General features: G+C 39.0%; 1 protein-coding gene across 2 annotated transcripts in view; it reads left to right on the top strand.

Annotated features, from left to right (window-relative positions):
• Positions 1–18,644, top strand: part of MAST4 (microtubule associated serine/threonine kinase family member 4) — a 585,627-nt gene that overhangs the window by 330,970 nt on the left and 236,013 nt on the right. The gene's annotated exons all lie outside the window — the stretch shown is intronic.

Genomic DNA, 18,644 nt, shown 5'->3' with positions numbered 1-18,644 from the left:
ACCGCAAAAAAAAAAAAAAAAAAAAAGGTTGACACATGATATAAACTGTACTACATAAAAGGCATATCACATTTCTCATGTTTCCTAATAAGCTGTATTTTGACCAACTCAAATTGTGTTTCCTGCACTTAAGTTTTAATCATCATCAAAATAGACAAAGATGGTAACATAAGTATCTTTTTATATTTATGTTTATCAAATATTATATGATATCACTTACATGTGGAATCTAAACAATAACACCAATGAACTTACTTACAAAACAGAAATAGACTCACAGACATAGAAAACAAAATTATGGTTATCAAAGGGGAAGGGGGGGAGGGATAAAGTAGGAGTGTGGGATTAACAGATATACACTACAATATATAAGTTAACAAAGATTTACTGTATAGCACAGGGAACATAACTGGCTGCTACAGTTGGGATAAGGGAACATTTTGTTGGTTTAAAAACAGGGTTTTTTGGGTTTTGGTTGGTTTTGTTTTGTTTTTGCTAAAGAGAAGGGATGCTTTCAATAGTCTGTGGCACTATAAAGAGATGAACAGAACTGAAGGAACTTCTGCTGGCCAATAGTGGAAATTTAAGTGACAGAGGAAATGCTAATTATGAGCCTTTGAACAAGCTTATAATTACCATTAAGCTTATTGAATATATCTTGCAATAACCTATAATGGAAAGGAATCTGAAAAAGAATTTATGTATATGTTTACATATATATGCGCATATATATATAAACGGAATCACTTTGCTGTACACCTGAAACTAACACAATATTGTAAATCAACTATACTTTAATTTAAAAAAAAGATATAGAGTATATTTTAAATATAATTCTGCATGTGTGTAAATTCTGTATTGTTAATTATAAAGTTGTTTTTAAGTATATGTAGGCTATCACAGGAACTTAAAATCACAGTAAGTAAACAACAAATAAGGATGTCATAAGATTAATAATAAAGGAATATTTCTTTTATAATATGCCAAATATTTAAGCCTTTAATTTGCTCCAGGGCTGCCCAAGCTTAGACTCTGGAAGATAGAATTGTTTAAATTAGAATGGAGAACTTCTCCTTTTTCGTAAAACAAACATAACCATTTGTGACCAGGGGTTGGAGTGGCTGTAGTAGAGTCCACAGGCAATAAACAGAGTTTTTTGTTTTTGAAGCTAGAAGAACTCTAGTTGCCGCAAGTATGCCATCACAGCCAAAAAGTCACTGTGATTTCAAGGACTTGAAGTGATAAACTGGGAAGATACAAGCGCTAGAATAATTAAAATAGTGTTCACGGGACTTAAGGAATGAGGAAGGAAATGCCCCACAACTGAAGCATTGGGTAAAAATAATCATATGTGTGGATTTAAGTGAATCAACTAAAGTTATGTTCAGCCTCTCCACCTTACGTGAAGATACTAAGCAAGTGATGGTATTACTGTGATGGCCAAAGAACAATGATGTACCTCCAAAAATATTTCAGGTATTATGTTCAAAGCAATATTCCTTAGGGCCAGAACCCACCTTAATTCATAGGTGTTCTTAATCTAGATCAAACTGAAGTAAAATAACCTTATGTGACATTGTACTTTTAAAAGATGAAAAAAGTCTTACAACTAAAAATTAAAACTGAATCAAGGTAAATATTTTGCACACATTATCAGTTTAAGATTTGTAAATGTTACAAATGGCCACAGTAAAATGTAACTTCACTTAAGACTGTTCTAATTTAATACGATTCTCTTGTTCATGTTAAAATGTTACCCTTGTTAAATACTACCTTCCCATGAGTGATACTATCTTCAATTGTCTCAAAATACAATATCACCAGTTTCCTATCTTTTTGATTTTGCCTCAATTCACTGTTAGAATATGTTAAGCCTCCAACATGTAAGAGGTAGAACAAAATATTGCTGCAGCAGATCAAATGCAAGGATGAGACGTCTTCTATATTGCTTCGCCTTGAACAGGTCTGTTGGAAGTCAGGTGTATTATCACCAGAGAAGATAAGGTTCCTTTGGAATGAAGACCCACCCTGTCCCTGGGCTCATTGCAGAAATTATAAATCAACTGTAATTGTGACCTAAGCACTTGTCCTTTCTGCTGTCAGGTCTTCTGGCCATTAAGAAATGTATTGAGACTGCTCCATTTATTTGCATGAAGCATTGGGTCAGTAGTCAATGACCCTCATTCCTCAAAAGAGAAATAACTGCCTCTTTTGAGAAACCTATTGTGAGCTGGTGGCATGAACCTCCAGCTGCATTTAGCTCCCAGGTTAGTTATGTCAGAGGATAACTTTTTAAAATGGTACATTAAATCTGGGTGCTAGTTATTAATCCCCATAGTATTTTTATACATCTAAATGTTGATGTGTCAGTCTCCTAGAGTTTTGTAGTTTCTGCTAGCATTTAAATTCTGATGAATGAAATAACTCTTTGTAAAAAAAAAAAAAAAAAAAAAAGAAAAAAAATAAAATACCATTGGTCCCTTCTCCTAGTATTGGATTTGTTAAAAGCCAAGCTCACTGTCTCTTAAAAAGGGATAGGACTATTGAAATGTATGAATAGAAAACTTCAAAAGTGAACCTGTCAAAGCAATAGAAAGTAAAGATGTTTTAAATACAATTGCAGTTGTATTCAGTAGTGAGAAAAAAAGTCAAAGCATTTCTCCTTAATGCCAAACTGAGGTGTGGAACATTTTGTGAGAGTGAGTAGAATATTCATAGGAAGGTGGGCACCTCAGCGTTCTCTAATTTAGGATGGCTCATGTCTCCCAACCTCCCATTTATCTGACCAGGTTTCCACTAGCTCTGTTGAGACCCCTTCATTTTCATCTTCTTAGACACCCCGCCATGGAGCATAAGATCACATTTGTAGGGACACTGTGACTGAACAAACACTTTATTTTACATGGTGCTTTCAGAAGAATTCTTTTATGTCCTAGATGGCTAGGCTCCTTGGATGTCTGAACAATGAAGAATCGGAGCAAGAAATTTCTACACCAGAACCCTGGGAGCTTGACACACTTTGAAGTGGATTTCTCCCCTTTCTGGGGCCGCAGTAAAAAGTGAGGGTTTTTCATAGTCCTTGCATTGATGTCTGCAAAGCCAGGTGGCTTTGTAAAATGAGCCCCAAAGCAGTATAACTGATTAAAAGAAATGCCAGGTAGTTGAAGGCTTTCCTACCCATTGTGAGCCTGGCAGAAAGAATTGTCCTCTTGGGGTCCATTAATATTGGGGAATCACACTGTCCGTCTTTAGGGGTCAGCCAGTGACAATCGAGACAGGTGTTGGCAGCAGGAGCCTTCAAATTGAAGGCTGAAAATAATCTCTCTAGCCAGCCACTGGGAGGACTGCCTCCAAAAGAAATGAAGCTGGCCAGTGAGGGAAGTAGGTGCTTGAGGGTTGTAGGTACTTTCAAAGGTTGTGACTCACACATTTCAAGTTATCCTCTCATTCTTGGCTTCTTTTGGTTGTGGTCCTAGAACTGCGACCTCCTGAGAGCCCCAAAGCTTCCATCGCCTCACACCTGGGGGCGACTCCCACTCATCTGTCTTCTCTGCAGAGTGTAAATGACCCTGTTGAGGATGACCAAGCTCTTGCTTTTTTTGTTGCCCATATAGAAATCATTCTGCCCGTGTTTGTAACCCAGACCACTGACCTTAACCTAAGAGCACGGTCATATATTTCAAGTTGCTTGCAGCAGGGGGAGGGGGGTGCTGATGAAACTTGGCCTTGCAGGCAGAGGGATTCATAGACGTAACAAATTGTTCTCTGGCTTCATAACCTACCATTTGATTATTGGGAAATGGGGTTCAGAGCAGAAGGAAGGAAAAGCACATCTTAAGATAAGCCTTAAAAGCCTGTCGTAAAAGAGGTAGCTGGCCCTGAGTTCAGTTGTGTTTCTATCGTCAGGAAATACTTCACTCCTGCAGTGTAAGTCATGTGAAAGAGATTTAAAAACCAAGCCACCTTGCTCTCCATCTTCTACCTGTTACCATGTCCTTTCATTTACTCATCAGACTTGGTGCTGACCTGCTCACAGAGTAGCAGTAGTGGAGAACCAGGGACCTGTGTTCCGCTGAAATAGCTAATTTCAGAAGAGTTTGTACATTCTGACCTCTCTGAACTTATATGGATCCTTTCAAAGAGGGAAATAATTCAGTCTAGGAGGCATTTCCGAGACTTGTTGTTGGAGAATGAACTGATATGTGGTCTAGTATTGTGGTCTATTTTTTGAGTCATAATGTAGGATTTATAGTATCTTATTAAGTTAGGGCTAATTGACCTTTGTAGACAATAATAATTTAAGCAGTGCTATCAATCACACGGGGAATCATTGTGGAAGAACTAGTAAACACAGGAAAAAATGCGTTCAAAATTTCCCTGTATCTTATCACTTAGAGAAAAGACCCTTTAAAAAAGCAGAGCATTTAGCTTTCACTTGTGTCTTTTGATGCACTGAATAATTTTTCCTTCGGGTATTTTCAGTATTGTAGTCCGGTAGCATTTAAGAAATGGGGTAGCATTTTATTTTACTGTGAGAATTCTTAGATCATAAAGCATTGATCATTTTTCCTGTCTATTTCCATTGTAGAAAAATAGAGAAGTATGAAGAAGAAAAGTTTTCATCCAGAATCTCACCTTGTAGAGAGAGTCCCCATCAGCATTTTAGTGTATTTTAGGCTTTCTTCTAAATCCTCATTCTTTGATGCTTATTGATTCTTGGAGTCCATTTTCTTTCCAGCTAGGAAGTATTTCTGGAGCAGACCAGTCATATGTGAGCTGAGTGCCCTGCTTGCCCACAAAATTTGCTGTGTCTTCCAACAGAAACAGCCAGGAGAACTAAGTGCCGGGCTGTTTCTAATGGTCATGTATCATTGTTTAGGTTCCTGACCCACTTCCTTACTTTCAGTAATTCGTTTTATAAAATTCCAAATATTAACCTTTTTTCTACAGCTGTTGGCGATATTTGTTTAGGTTCAGAAAAGTTCTTACTTTTTATGTGTGGGAAATCACTCTGAACAACACATTTCCATAGGTTCCACTAGTCAACAAAGAGATGCTATATTCATTTAGGGAATAGAACAGATTTTCTTTGCTTGGCTTTAACACTTGGGGTTTTATAAGATTTCCTCAGAAACCAGCACTGTGGCCATTCTTATCCAAGTTGTGATTCGTAGAGTGATTTATTGATCAGGGAGGGTTTCCCAGAGTTCCTCAGAATATATCATTAGTGTAACTTTGCACATGCTGTCCTGCTGGGGTGGAGGTTCCCTAGGGCCAGAGAGTTTTGTTCCCTGCTATATCCTCCATGCCTAGAGCCATGCCTGGCATGGAACAGTTGTTTCATAAATATTTTTATGTGTGTTTTAAAATCATGTACCTCCCTTACTGTTTAATACTCATGGACTAACCCATTAGTTAGTTGACTAAGCAATCATTGTATTCCTACATTAAGTTGTTCCAACTTCCAATAAGAATATGCCAGGCTCCAAATATGGTGGTAGATGTTGGGTCCTCCACTTAATGTATTTGAGTCTAGTGCAATTTTATTTTATTGTTTGCGTTTGTCTTTTATGAAAACAGGTAAGAGTGATGGATTCATTACTGATAAATGTTTTCATGTTTTTCCAGTTCTCTGTATAAAGGAGTGCAATTATTCTTCTCCTGAATTCTAATTTGTTTGTTTTGGTTTGTTAGAGAATTTTGAGCGTAGGTGAAACAGGCTTCCGTTTACCAATTCGAATTGAGGAGTGCCAGAAATAGATAACTATTCAAAGTGTATTTCCTCTTGGTCTGGCTTGAATTCCCTATATCACAGCTTTATTGAGGGGAGAGGGGAGGTAATGCAGTAAATAAAATAGATATTTGTTGGCAGGAATCAGATTAAGCTATTGACAATTGTGATCCCCATGGTTTGAGTACATTTTTCTAGCTGAGGGAAAGAAAGGAAAGAGACAGTTTAAAAAAAAAAAAAGTAACCAGTGGGACTATGACCAAGGAGCCCTCTGATTTTAGGAGGGTTGTTTTTGTAGTAAAAGTATAAAGGCTTGCATGAGAATAAGAAACACCAAATTCATGTTGGTGGTTACCTCTGGGAAGAGAGAGGGGAACTGAGATCAGGAAAGGGTGCTGGGGGTTTCAATGGTGTTTGACTTATCAAGTTGATTAGGTGATATTCAGGTGATATAGATGTTCATTCTGTTATTCCCTTCATAGATTTTTTAATTCAAAACGGTAAAAGATAGAGAGTGGCTATGCATAGAAGGGAGATTTCCCCCAGGTCACTTGTATCATTGAAAGATTTAGCTTTCTTCACAGCTTTTTCAGCCCCTGCCATTCCCAGCGTCTTCCAGACAGATCCTGTGGTGAAAAGGCCAGGAGAGGGAAAGAAAAGACAGGTGTTACGGAAGCAGAGAAACGTGTTTGAGAGATCTTGACAAGCAGAGTAGGCTGAGATGGTTGAATCCTCAGAAGTGAGTGACTGCAGTGCCTCTTGCTGCTTGATCCTTTACCCTCACTCTGCTTTGGCTCAGACAGTTGTTCCTACATTAAGCCAGAGGCAGTTGCGTCTCCAGGCAGTTCTGTCATGGGCACAGACTTTGAAACACAGCCACTCTGTTTAGCAGCGCCTGACTTCACATTATCTTGCATAGTGGTGAATGATCCTTGTTGGGAGTGGGGAGGCCCTATTAGGGGGGAATACTCACTCTTACCCCAGCCGTCAGTGAGTATTCCTGGAACCCGCAGGGCTGGAGCCCCAAGTATGTAAATGATGGTGGCTGAAAACTAAGGGCCTTGAGAGGCCACTTGAGGCCCACACAGGAGGTGGATGCTTGAGAGAAAGGAAGCGTTGTGCCTGGGCCAGCAAGGCGGGTGAAGATGCTTCAGCCACGCCACGTAATGAGTCTGCTAAGGCTGCCCTAACAAAGTGCCACAAAGTGGGTGGCTTAAACAACAGAAACTTTTAGTTGCAGAAGCTAGGAGTCCCAGATCAAGGCGTTGACAGGGTTGGTTTCTCGTGAGAGCTGTGAGGGAGAATCCGTCCCAGGCCTTTGTCCTAGCTTCTAGTGGTTTCTGATGCTTTAGCGCTCCTTGGCTTGTACATGCATGGCTCACATCTCTGCCTGAACCCTCACGTTGGCACTTCCCCCTGTGCACATGACTTCCTGTGTCCCCATTCTATAAGGACACTATAAGTCACATTGAGTTAGAGCCCTCCCTAATGACCTCATCTTAACTTGATTGTCGGCAAAGATTCTATTTCCATATCAGGTCACATTCAGAGGGGCTGGTGGTTAGGACTTCAGCATCTTTGGGGGGACACAGTTTAATGCATAGTGCCCCTCCATTCTCATCCTCACTGCTCACATCTGGAAGGTGGATTCTACCTGTCATCTTAAGCGTGTTGTGGTCTGTGCAACGTCTCCTCGTTTTCTCACTAATTCCTCTGAATGGGCTCCATAGCCCTGCTGCTAGAGAGAAGGGACTGCGGAAAAACACAGGGATAAGACAAGTTACTTGTGAGGGAGAGAGCAATTGAAAGGAGCATTGCCAGAGAACAAAGCCTTGCTACTGTTTTCTTTTTCCTTCTATTCAGGCTCTTCTGCACACCTCATTAGAGCAAAGACTAATCTGTCGAAATCCAATCAATTCCACTTTGGTTGATGGCCAATGAATACTGTTTCTACTACATTACCTGTGAAATAGGCCTTTGTGGTGAAGCCTGGAAACCTCCCGCACTGTTTATAACGTTGTTTCTTTGAGAATGCGGTCTGGTGTCTCAACCTTAACAGATGCCCCTTCAGAGCACAGCCTAGAGTGTTGTTGAGATGAGCTGGGGAAACGGAGTTGCCCATGACTAGAGGTCATGGCAGCTTTCTCCCTCCCACGTCAGGGTGCTTGGGGGGCGATGCAGAGGGGCACTCTGAGCAAGGGTGCTCTTCCCTGCTGGAAGGCTGTCGCCCCACTTGGCAGTGGTGTCCCTTTGGTAAACAAGGCTGGGCCTTCATGTGCCTCAAGGATTCTCCTGGGAACTGGGCTCACGCCCAGAACTAACACCAGCTAGGGCACCAGCAGAGACATCCAGTTGTATCCCCAGTATCCTTGATCCCCCTTCTGCTTTACTGATAAAAGTAATTTTTGTCAGGGTGGTAAAGCGCTCAATTAAAAGAATATACTTACGAGCCACCTTCCCTCACACCTTCCCTCATATGCTATTATGCTTTGGCCAGCGAGATCTAAGCAGACGTTACTTGGGAGATAGACGGCTGGTGAGGATCCCTTTTCTTTTCTTCTACTTCCTTCTTTCTGTGTGGAATGGGTTTGTGTTGGTCAGAGTTCCAGCAGCCATATTGGTCCACGAGGTAGAATGTGAGGGTAGACTACCTATTAAGGTTGATGAAACTGAAAGGTGGTAATAGTTTAATCTGATGATTTGGTAGTCATCACATCAGCTGTGGATTTCCTGCTTCTGAACCTTTTTTTACGTGAGCAAGCAATACACTATTTTGCTCAAGCCACACATTTGGGTGCAGCTGTAGCTACACAGTATCCTAAGTGATGCGGAGACCCTCTCCACAGGAACCCCCCATCACTGCTCTTTAAAGTGTATCAGAAAGGAAAGGTTGGTCCAAGGATAATGAAGAAAAGAGAATTTCCTTCTAAGACCTAAAGAAGAACTAGTCTGCTGTGCCCCTGACATCTTTTCCCCAAAGCATCTTTTATGTGAGCTGAAGACTCTGAAGCTGTGCCCCCTTTAACCGCTCCCTTATTTATTCACAACTCTCTTTCCTGATACCATAGGTGGTGTTAGTCGTTACCATTTTCTGCCCGCTAACATGTAGTTTCAGCAGCAACACCATCTTGGTAGCAAAACACTGTTTTGAGTACTTCATTGCTTTTTGCCATTGTTTCAGAAAGTTGACTAGAAAACAGAGCAAGGAACTTGCTGATATCGGAGATAAGATGTGTAGCGCTCATGAGCTTAATGCAGCTGTGACACCAGAGGGCAGTTATTTGTCTTTCCAAAAAACGACTAATACTTAGCTTCAATCAGACCTTCATTGTTCTTAGGCCAGTGGTGTATGTATTTGACTGTGAGTGAAAAGAACAGAATTAAAGGATGTGGATTTGACACATAGCAGTGTGTCACAGATTGACATAGATTTGACATATAGCAAAGAAGAATAATTAGGAAATTTGGACTAAAAAAGTCCTGATTATATATTTGACTCTTTAACATGTTTTCAGGGGTGTGTGAAGCAGGAAAGTAGAAAAGTGCCTTTATATGGGGATTCACTATCTGTTTAGCGTCTGATTCTGTGATGTAATATAGGGAATTGGGAGGAAAGGAGGACGAGTGAGGCTGCTTTAGGACTGCACTTGTGGACCTGAAGGAAGGAGAAGCTAAGGTTTATAAAACCGCTGGGGCAGGACTTAGGTTATGTACTTGGTGTTGAGCTGGGGACCCACTCCACACAGCTGTGTAGGATAAAGAAATGTTGTCCCAAAGCTTTCTTTATCCATCTTGAGCAACTTTTGTTTCTCTGCATTTCCAGATTCACAGCTAGCCCCTAGAGATGAACATTTTCATGGAGGTCCAGATTTAAGGGAAATATAGCTTCTTAGGATTTATTTTATCTATGACAAGCAGACGTCATTTTCTAAGTGTCTCATTTAACGTCACAATGGTGTGAGATCCTAAAAGGTATCTATTGCTTGAGGAGCTTAGAAGGCAATTAATGCCATCCATTTATACTGACTTAAAAGTGTATGAAATGTATTTTCTCATGGAGTATGCTTTTCCTTATTTTATTTTTAAGGGGTTTCAAATATTTACCAAGGCTTTTAAAGGTTCACTCCTATCCTCAGTTCCCCTTACTGTATTTTTGCCCGCAAACTGTTGATTTCATCAGTTTTCTTGGTGTTTATCAGGATCCTAATTCTTGAGGTGGGAGAGGAATTTCTGCATTGTTTTTGGACAAGTATTATTTCTTTAGCTACCTAGCGAGGTTGGGGGAGTGGTGAAGTTCATGAAAGGAGCCCTGCTAACTCTGATTCAAACAGTTTTCTTACCACATTCCTAATGAAGTGATAGTTGTCACTTGTAGATAAAATAGGATTGGGCATGACATTACACTGGATTTCATTTATTAACTTCTAGCTGTTAATCTGAAGCAATCTAGAAAGTTTGAAAATTATTTGTGTTTTATTTATCCATATTTTCCCTGGCCTCCATCACCAAGAATATTCAGATTATATTGAAGGCAATGTTGCTACCAGGAAGGCGTGTGTATATTAAGATACTGTAAAAAAGGGACAGCATCCAGTTTCTCAAATGCAGGACTCTAGTGACTTCCCACTGAAATTCCAGCCATTATGGGAATACTGACACATGGTGATCCTGTCAGATGGTATCACAGGTGTTTAAAAGACATCTTGGAAGGAGCCCTGAGTCCATGTTATCTTCAGAAAATTATGGAAACACTATAAAATGAGGTTAGTATCCAGCATTCTTCTTTTTTTTTTTTCAGGGGTGGTGATGGTATGGAGACTATCTTCAAATAATAACCTGGCTGGTGAGAAGTAGAACACACTGACTGCCTTCCATTAACTATCCCTTCTGAATTGCTGTACATAAAATCTTAATCAATGAGAGCTTTTTATAGATGGGTCTGTTTGTCGCACTTCAATTACCTGAGAGGTTTCTGGAGATGAGTGGGTAAGAAGTCTTCATCAGGAAAAGCTCTGTCACATTTACTGGGAAAGATGACAAAACCTCATTAGTTTTATAAGAGATTGGCCTTTTCGCTGGGAATTCTTGGGACTGGCAAGAGAGGTTCAAGCCTAGAAATGAATGTCTTGTTTTAACCTCTAGTTTGCTCACTCAGATAGTAATTTCATAAAATACATTTTCCATAGAAGACTTTATTCTCGTAGCTGGATAGTGTGATTTCAGAACTAGAGGTGACCGAGAACTCTAGGCCACCCTGCAGGTTGTGCATTTCAAGAAATAATGCAGTTTGTTTTCTCGTGAAAATAAAAAGGAAAATGTGGAGAAAAAAAGAGATGAAATAAACTTGTGTTGAAATTGTGCTTGCATATTGAATTAAATTCCCTGCATGGCTGGTTCTTATTTATGGCCAGAAATGATGAAACCTTGATCTGAAAGCTGCAGTACAAACTGAATAGGCAATGAAGGTTTTTTCCATTTGGGGGTTGGTAATTAGCTATGCACGGGTCATGGGTTGACAATTAGTTCTGTTCCTCAGAGCATGTCTGCAATCTTTGATATCTACTTAAGCTATGTAAGTAATTTGCACAGTTTTTATTATGAGTTTTCTGTTAATCTTTGATAGGGTGAAATTTGATATTTTCTCTATGACAAACGATGAAATTTAGGAATTAAATCCTTTTATTTATTCAAAGTCTGCACTTGGTTAAAATAAATTGCACCAAAACATTGTGTTGGGTTTTCAAAGTATTACTTAGTGGTTCTTTTTCTTTTTTCTTCTTTTCATAGTGAAATTTTTATTATGAATTTTTTTTTACATCTTTATTGGAGTATAATTGCTTTACAACGGTGTGTTAGTTTCTGCTTTATAACAGTGACTCAGCTATACATATACATATGTTCCCATATCTCTTCCCTCTTGCCTCTCCCTCGCTCCCACCCTCCCTATCCCACCCCCACCGGTGGTCACAAAGCACCTAGCTGATCACCCTGTGCTATGCGGCTGCTTCCCACTAGCTATCTACCTTACGTTTGGTAGTGTATATATGTCCATGCCTCTCTCTCGCTTTGTCACGGCTTACCCTTCCCCCTCCACATATCCACAAGTCCATTCTCTACTAGGTCTGTGTCTTTATTCCTGTCTTACCCCTAGGTTCTTCATGACATTTTTTTTTTCTTAAATTCCATATATATGTGTTAACATACGGTATTTGTCTTTCTCTTTCTGACTTACTTCACTCTGTATGACAGACTCTAGGTCTATCCACCTCATTACAAATAGCTCAATTTCGTTTCTTTTTATGGCTGAGTAATATTCCATTGTATATATGTTCCACATCTTCTTTATCCATTCATCCGATGATGGACACTTAGGTTGTTTCCATCTCCGGGCTATTGTAAATAGAGCTGCAATGAACATTTTGGTACATGACTCTTTCTGAATTCTGGTTTCCTCAGGGTATATACCTAGTAGTGGGATTGCTGGGTCATATGGTAGTTCTATTTGTAGTTTTTTAAGGAACCTCCATACTGTTCTCCATAGTGGCTGAACCAATTCACATTCCCACCAGCAGTGCAAGAGTGTTCCCTTTTCTCCACACCCTCTCCAGCATTTATTGTTTCTAGATTTTTTGATGATGGCCATTCTGACTGGTGTGAGATGATATCTCATTGTAGTTTTGATTTGCATTTCTCTAATGATTAATGATGTTGAGCATTCTTTCATGTGTTTGTTGGCAGTCTGTATATCTTCTTTGGAGAAATGTCTATTTAGGTCTTCTGCCCATTTTTGGATTGGGTTGTTTATTTTTTTGTTATTGAGCTGCATGAGCTGCCTGTAAATTTTAGAGATTAATCCTTTGTCAGTTGATTCATTTGCAAATATTTTCTCCCATTCTGAGGGCTGTCTTTTGGTCTTGTTTATGGTTTCCTTTGCTGTGCAAAAGCTTTGAAGTTTCATTAGGTCCCATTTGTTTATTTTTGTTTTTATCTCCATTACTCTAGGAGATGGGTCAAGAAGGATCTTGCTGTGATTTATGTCATAGAGTGTTCTGCCTATGTTTTCCTCTAAGAGTTTGATAGTTTCTGGCCTTACATTTAGGTCTTTAATCCATTTTGAGCTTATTTTTGTGTATGGTGTTAGGGAGTGATCTAATCTCATACTTTTACATGTACCTATCCAATTTTCCCAGCACCACTTATTGAAGAGGCTGTCCTTTCTCCACTGTATATTCCTGCCACCTTTATCAAAGATAAGGTGACCATATGTGCATGGGTTTATCTCTGGGCTTTCTATCCTATTCCATTGATCTATCTTTCTGTTTTTGTGCCAGTACCATACTGTCTTGATTACTGTAGCTTTGTAGTATAGTCTGAAGTCAGGCAGCCTGATTCCTCCAGCTCCATTTTTTGTTCTCAAGATTGCTTTGGCTATTCGGGGTCTTTTGTGTTTCCATACAAATTGTGAAATTTTTTGTTCTAGTTCTGTGAAAAATGCCAGTGGTAGTTTGATAGGGATTGCATTGAATCTATAGATTGCTTTGGGGAGTAGAGTCATTTTCACAATGTTGATTCTTCCAATCCAAGAACATGGTATATCTCTCCATCTGTTTGTATCATCTTTAATTTCTTTCATCAGTGTCTTATAATTTTCTGCATACAGGTCTTTTGTCTCCTTAGGTAGGTTTATTCCTAGATATTTTATTCTTTTTGTTGCAATGGTAAATGGGAGTGTTTTCTTGATTTCACTTTCAGATTTTTCATCGTTAGTATATAGGAATGCCAGAGATTTCTGTGCATTAATTTTGTATCCTGCTACTTTACCAAATTCATTGATTAGCTCTAGTAGTTTTCTGGTAGCATCTTTAGGATTCTCTATGTATAGTATCATGTCATCTGCAAACAGTGACAGCTTTACTTCTTCTTTTCCGATTTGGATTCCTTTTATTTCCTTTTCTTCTCTGATTGCTGTGGCTAAAACTTCCAAAACTATGTTGAATAAGAGTGGTGAGAGTGGGCAACCTTGTCTTGTTCCTGACCTTAGTGGAAATGCTTTCAGTTTTTCGCCATTGAGGATGATGTTGGCTGTGGGCTTGTCATATACGGCCTTTATTATATTGAGGAAAGTTCCCTCTACACCTACTTTCTGCAGGGTTTTTATCATAAATGGGTGTTGAATTTTGTCAAAAGCTTTCTCTGCATCTATTGAGATGATCATATGGTTTTTCTCCTTCAATTTGTTAATATGGTTAATCACATTGATAGATTTGCGTATATTGAAGAATCCTTGCATTCCTGGAATAAACCCCACTTGATCATGGTGTATGATCCTTTTAATGTGCTGTTGGATTCTGTTTGCTAGTATTTTGTTGAGGATTTTTGCATCTATGTTCATCAGTGATATTGGCCTGTAGTTTTCTTTCTTTGTGACATCCTTGTCTGGTTTTGGTATCAAGGTGATGGTGGCCTCGTAGAAGGAATTTGGGAGTGTTCCTCCCTCTGCTATATTTTGGAAGAGTTTGAGAAGGATAGGTGTTAGCTCTTCTCTAAATGTTTGATAGAATTCGCCTGTGAAGCCATCTGGTCCTGGGCTTCTGTTAGTTGGAAGATTTTTAGTCACAGTTTCAATTTCAGTGCTTGTGATTGGTCTGTTCATATTCTCTATTTCTTCCTGATTCAGTCTTGGCAGGTTGTGCATTTCTAAGAATGTCCATTTCTTCCAGGTTGTCCATTTCATTGGCATAGAGTTGCTTGTAGTAATCGCTCATGATCCTCTGTATTTCTGCAGTGTCAGTTGTTACTTCTCCTTTTTCATTTCTGATCCTATTGATTTGAGTCTTCTCCCTTTTTTTCTTGATGAGTCTGGCTAATGGTTTATCAATGTTGTTTATCTTCTCAAAGAACCAGTTTTTAGTTTTATTAATCTTTGCTATCGTTTGCTTCATTTCTTTTTCATTTATTTCTGATCTGAGTTTTATGATTTCTTTCCTCCTCCTAACTTTGGGTGTTTTTTGTTCTTCTTTCTCTAATTGCTTTAGGTGCAAGGTTAGGTTGTTTATTTGAGACGTTTCCTGTTCCTTAAGGTAGGATTGTATTGCTATAAACTTCCCTCTTAGAACTGCTTATGCTGCATCCCATAGGTTTTGGGTCGTCGTGTCTCCATTGTCATTTGTTTCTAGGTATTTTTTAATTTCCTCTTTGATTTCTTCAGTGATCACTTCGTTATTAAGTAGTGTATTGTTTAGCCTCCACGTGTTTGTAATTTTTACAGATCTTTTCCTGTAATTGATATCTAGCCTCATAGTGTTGTGGTCGGAAAAGATACTTGATACAGTTTCAGTTTTCTTAAATTTACCAAGGCTTGATTTGTGACCCAAGATATGATCTATCGTGGAGAATGTTCCATGAGCACTAGAGACAAATGTGTATTCTGTTGTTTTTGGATGGAATGTCCTATAAATACCAATTAAGTCCATCTTGTTTAATGTATCATTTAAAACTTGTGTTTCCTTATTTATTTTCATTTTGGATGATCTGTCCATTGGTGAAAGTGGGGTGTTAAAGTCCCCTACTATGAATGTGTTACTTTCGATTTCCCCTTTTATGGCTGTTAGTATTTGCCTTATGTGTTGGGGTGCTTCTGTGTTGGATGCATACATGTTTACAATTGTTATATCTTCTTCTTGGATCAATCCATTGATCATTATGTAGTGTCCTTCTTTGTGTCTTCCAATAGCCTTTATTTTAAAGTCTATTTTGTCTGATATGAGAATTGCTACTCCAGCTTTCCTTTGGTTTCCATTTGCATGGGATATCTTTTTCCATCCCTTTTCTTTCAGTCTGTATGTGTCTCTAGGTCTGAAGTGGGTCTCTTGTAGACAGCATATATATGGGCTTGTTTTTGGTATCCATTCAGCCAATCTGTGTCTTTTGGTGGGAGCATTTAGTCCATTTACATTTAAGGTAATTATCGATATGTATGTTCCTATTCCCATTTTCTAAATTGTTTTGGGTTCGTTATTATAGGACTTTTCCTTCTCTTGTGTTTTTGTCTAGAGAAGTTCCTTTAGCATTTGTTGTAAAGCTGGTTTGGTGGTGCTGAACTCTCTCAGCTTTTGCTTGTCTGTAAAGGTTTTAATTTCTCCATCAAATCTGAATGAGATCCTTGCTGGGTAGAGTAATCTTGGTTGCAGGTTTTTCTCCTTCATCACTTTCAGTATGTCCTGCCACTCCCTTCTGGCTTGTAGAGTTTCTGCTGAGAGATCAGCTGTTAACCTTATGGGGATTCCCTTGTGTGTTATTTGTTGTTTTTCCCTTGCTGCTTTTAATATGCTTTCTTTGTATTTAGTTTTTGACAGTTTGATTAATATGTGTCTTGGCGTATTTCTCCTTGGATTTATCCTGTATGGGACTCTCTGTGCTTCCTGGACTTCATTAACTATTTCCTTTCCCATATTAGGGTAGTTTTCAACTATAGTCTCTTCAAATATTTTCTCAGTCCCTTTCTTTTTCTCTTCTTCTTCTGGAACCACTATAATTCGAATGTTGGTGTGTTTAATGTTGTCCCAGAGGTCTCTGGGACCTCTGTTCTTTTCATTCTTTTTTCTTTATCCTGCTCTGCAGTAGTTATTTCCACTATTTTATCTTACAGGTCACTTATCCATTCTTCTGCCTCAGTTATTCTGCTATTGATCCCATCTAGAGTATTTTTAATTTCATTTATTGTGTTGTTCATCGTTGCTTGTTTCATCTTTAGTTCTTCTAGGTCCTTGTTAAATGTTTCTTGCATTTTGTCCATTCTATTTCCAAGATTTTGGATCATCTTTACTATCATTCTGAATTCTTTTTCAGGTAGACTGCCTATTTCCTCTTCATTTGTTAGGCCTGGTGGGTTTTTATCTTGTTCCTTCATCTGCTGTGTGTTTTTCTATCTTTTCATTTCGCTTATCCTACTGTGTTTGGGGTCTCCTTTTTGCAGGCTGCAGGTTCGTAGTTCCCATTGTTTTTGGTGTCTGTCCCCAGTGGCTAAGGTTGGTTCAGTGGGTTGTGTAGGCTTCCTGGTGGAGGGTACTAGTGCCTGTGTTCTGGTGGATGAGGCTGGATCTTGTCTTTCTGGTGGGCAGGTCCACGTCTGGTGGTGTGTTTTGGGGTGTCTGTGGACTTATTATGATTGTGGCACCCTCTCTACTAATGGGTGGGGTTGTGTTCCTGTCTTGCTAGTTGTTTAGCGTAGGGTGTCCAGCACTGTAGCTTGCTGGTCATTGAGTGAAGCTGGGTGCTGGTGTTGAGATGGAGATCTCTGGGAGATTTTCGCCGTTTGATATTATGTGGAGCTGGGAGGTCTCTTGTGGACCAGTGCCCTGAAGTTGGCTCTCCCACCTCAGAGGCACAGCACTGACTCCTGGCTGCAGCACCAAGAGCCTTTCATCCACACGGCTCAGAAGAAAAGGGAGAAAAAGTAGAAAGAAAGAATTAGTAGAAGTAGAAAGAAAGAAAGAGAGAGAGAGAGAGAGAGAGAGAAAGAAAGGAGGGAGGAAGGAAGGAAGGAAGGAGGGAAAGAAGGGAAAAAAAGAAAGATGATAACATAAAATAAAATAAAGGTAAAATATAATAAAGTTATTAAAATAAAAAATAATTATTAAAAATAATTTTTTTTAAAAAAGCAAAAACGGATGGTTGGAACCCTAGGACAAATGGTGGAAGCAAAGCTATACAGACAAAATCTCACACAGAAGCATACACATACACACTCACAAAAAGAGGAAAAGAGGAAAAAATCATAAATCTTGCTCTCAAAGTTCACCTCCTCAATTTGGGATTACTTAGTGGTTCTTTTGCAACCAGTAAACATATCTCTTCATAATTATTTCTAATCTGGTAGTTTCATCCTTTAATTCTCATATAAAAATGAATCAAATACATTGGGAAGCCAGAGACTTCTTTGGCCTTTCAGAGCTTAATATGACCAATCCTTTGCATAGCTCAAGTTTATTATCATTTATTACTACATTTAACCATCTGTAGAGTCTGTCTATATCTCTTTAGTTGAAGTAAACCAAGTACTCATATTTCTGGTAACTCCTTATGCCTATATTGTACTTATATGCCGCTCTTATGTAGTTAAATTTCTGATGAATAAAAATATTTCAGGGATGATGAGATTTTTGTATTTTGACTCCTTGAAGGTGAGATCATGAGATTTGGAATTGTATAGACTTGTATTTGAGCAAAATTTCCCCAGCCAAATCTATTAATAATAGTTGTTCCTAATTCTTTTACTGATCTAGCAAGTTATTTTAAATTTTTTTGGTCCCCACTTATTTCTTTCCTGGTTGCATGTCATCCCCTCAGTTCCACTTACTAATTAAATAGAATAACTTGCCTTTTGTAAATTATTCTTATTCTCTGATTATTTAGGTGTTCTCATCCTAGGAGCTGTGAACAGCTTTCTGGAATCTATGAACTCCCTGGAGTTATATGTGCGTGTGCGTGTGTGTGTTTTCTAATAGCTTTCATCTGATTCTCAAAAGCCTCATTAAGAAGGCTTATTTTGAGAATTCCCTGGTGATCCAGTGGTTAGGACTCCGAGCTTCCACTGCAGGGGGCACAGGTCCGATCCCTGGTCGGGGAACTAAGATCCCGCGTGCTGCGCAGCATGGCCAAAAAAAAAGATGGCTTAGTTTGTTTTTCTCAAAGGGACCTTTTCTCTCTACCTAAAATTTGAGCTCCCTGTGGTAAGGCACTTGGCCTCACGCTTGTTCTATAAGGAGTACAGTTAGCACAGTGGCAGCTTATGGAGAATGCTGACTGATTCACTGTTTCCCGAAGCAATGTAGTTTGTGACCATGCATTTAGAAGTGTTCCTCTAAATTGAATGATGTGTAAACTTCTTTTTTTTTTTTTTTTTTTTTTTTTT

This window comes from Lipotes vexillifer, unplaced genomic scaffold (genome assembly GCF_000442215.2).
Source record: "Lipotes vexillifer unplaced genomic scaffold, Lipotes_vexillifer_v1.1 scaffold241, whole genome shotgun sequence".
Classification (NCBI taxonomy): domain Eukaryota; kingdom Metazoa; phylum Chordata; class Mammalia; order Artiodactyla; family Lipotidae; genus Lipotes; species Lipotes vexillifer.
Note: the sequence above shows the minus strand (reverse complement) of the source record. Positions and strands in the feature narration are given on the sequence as shown.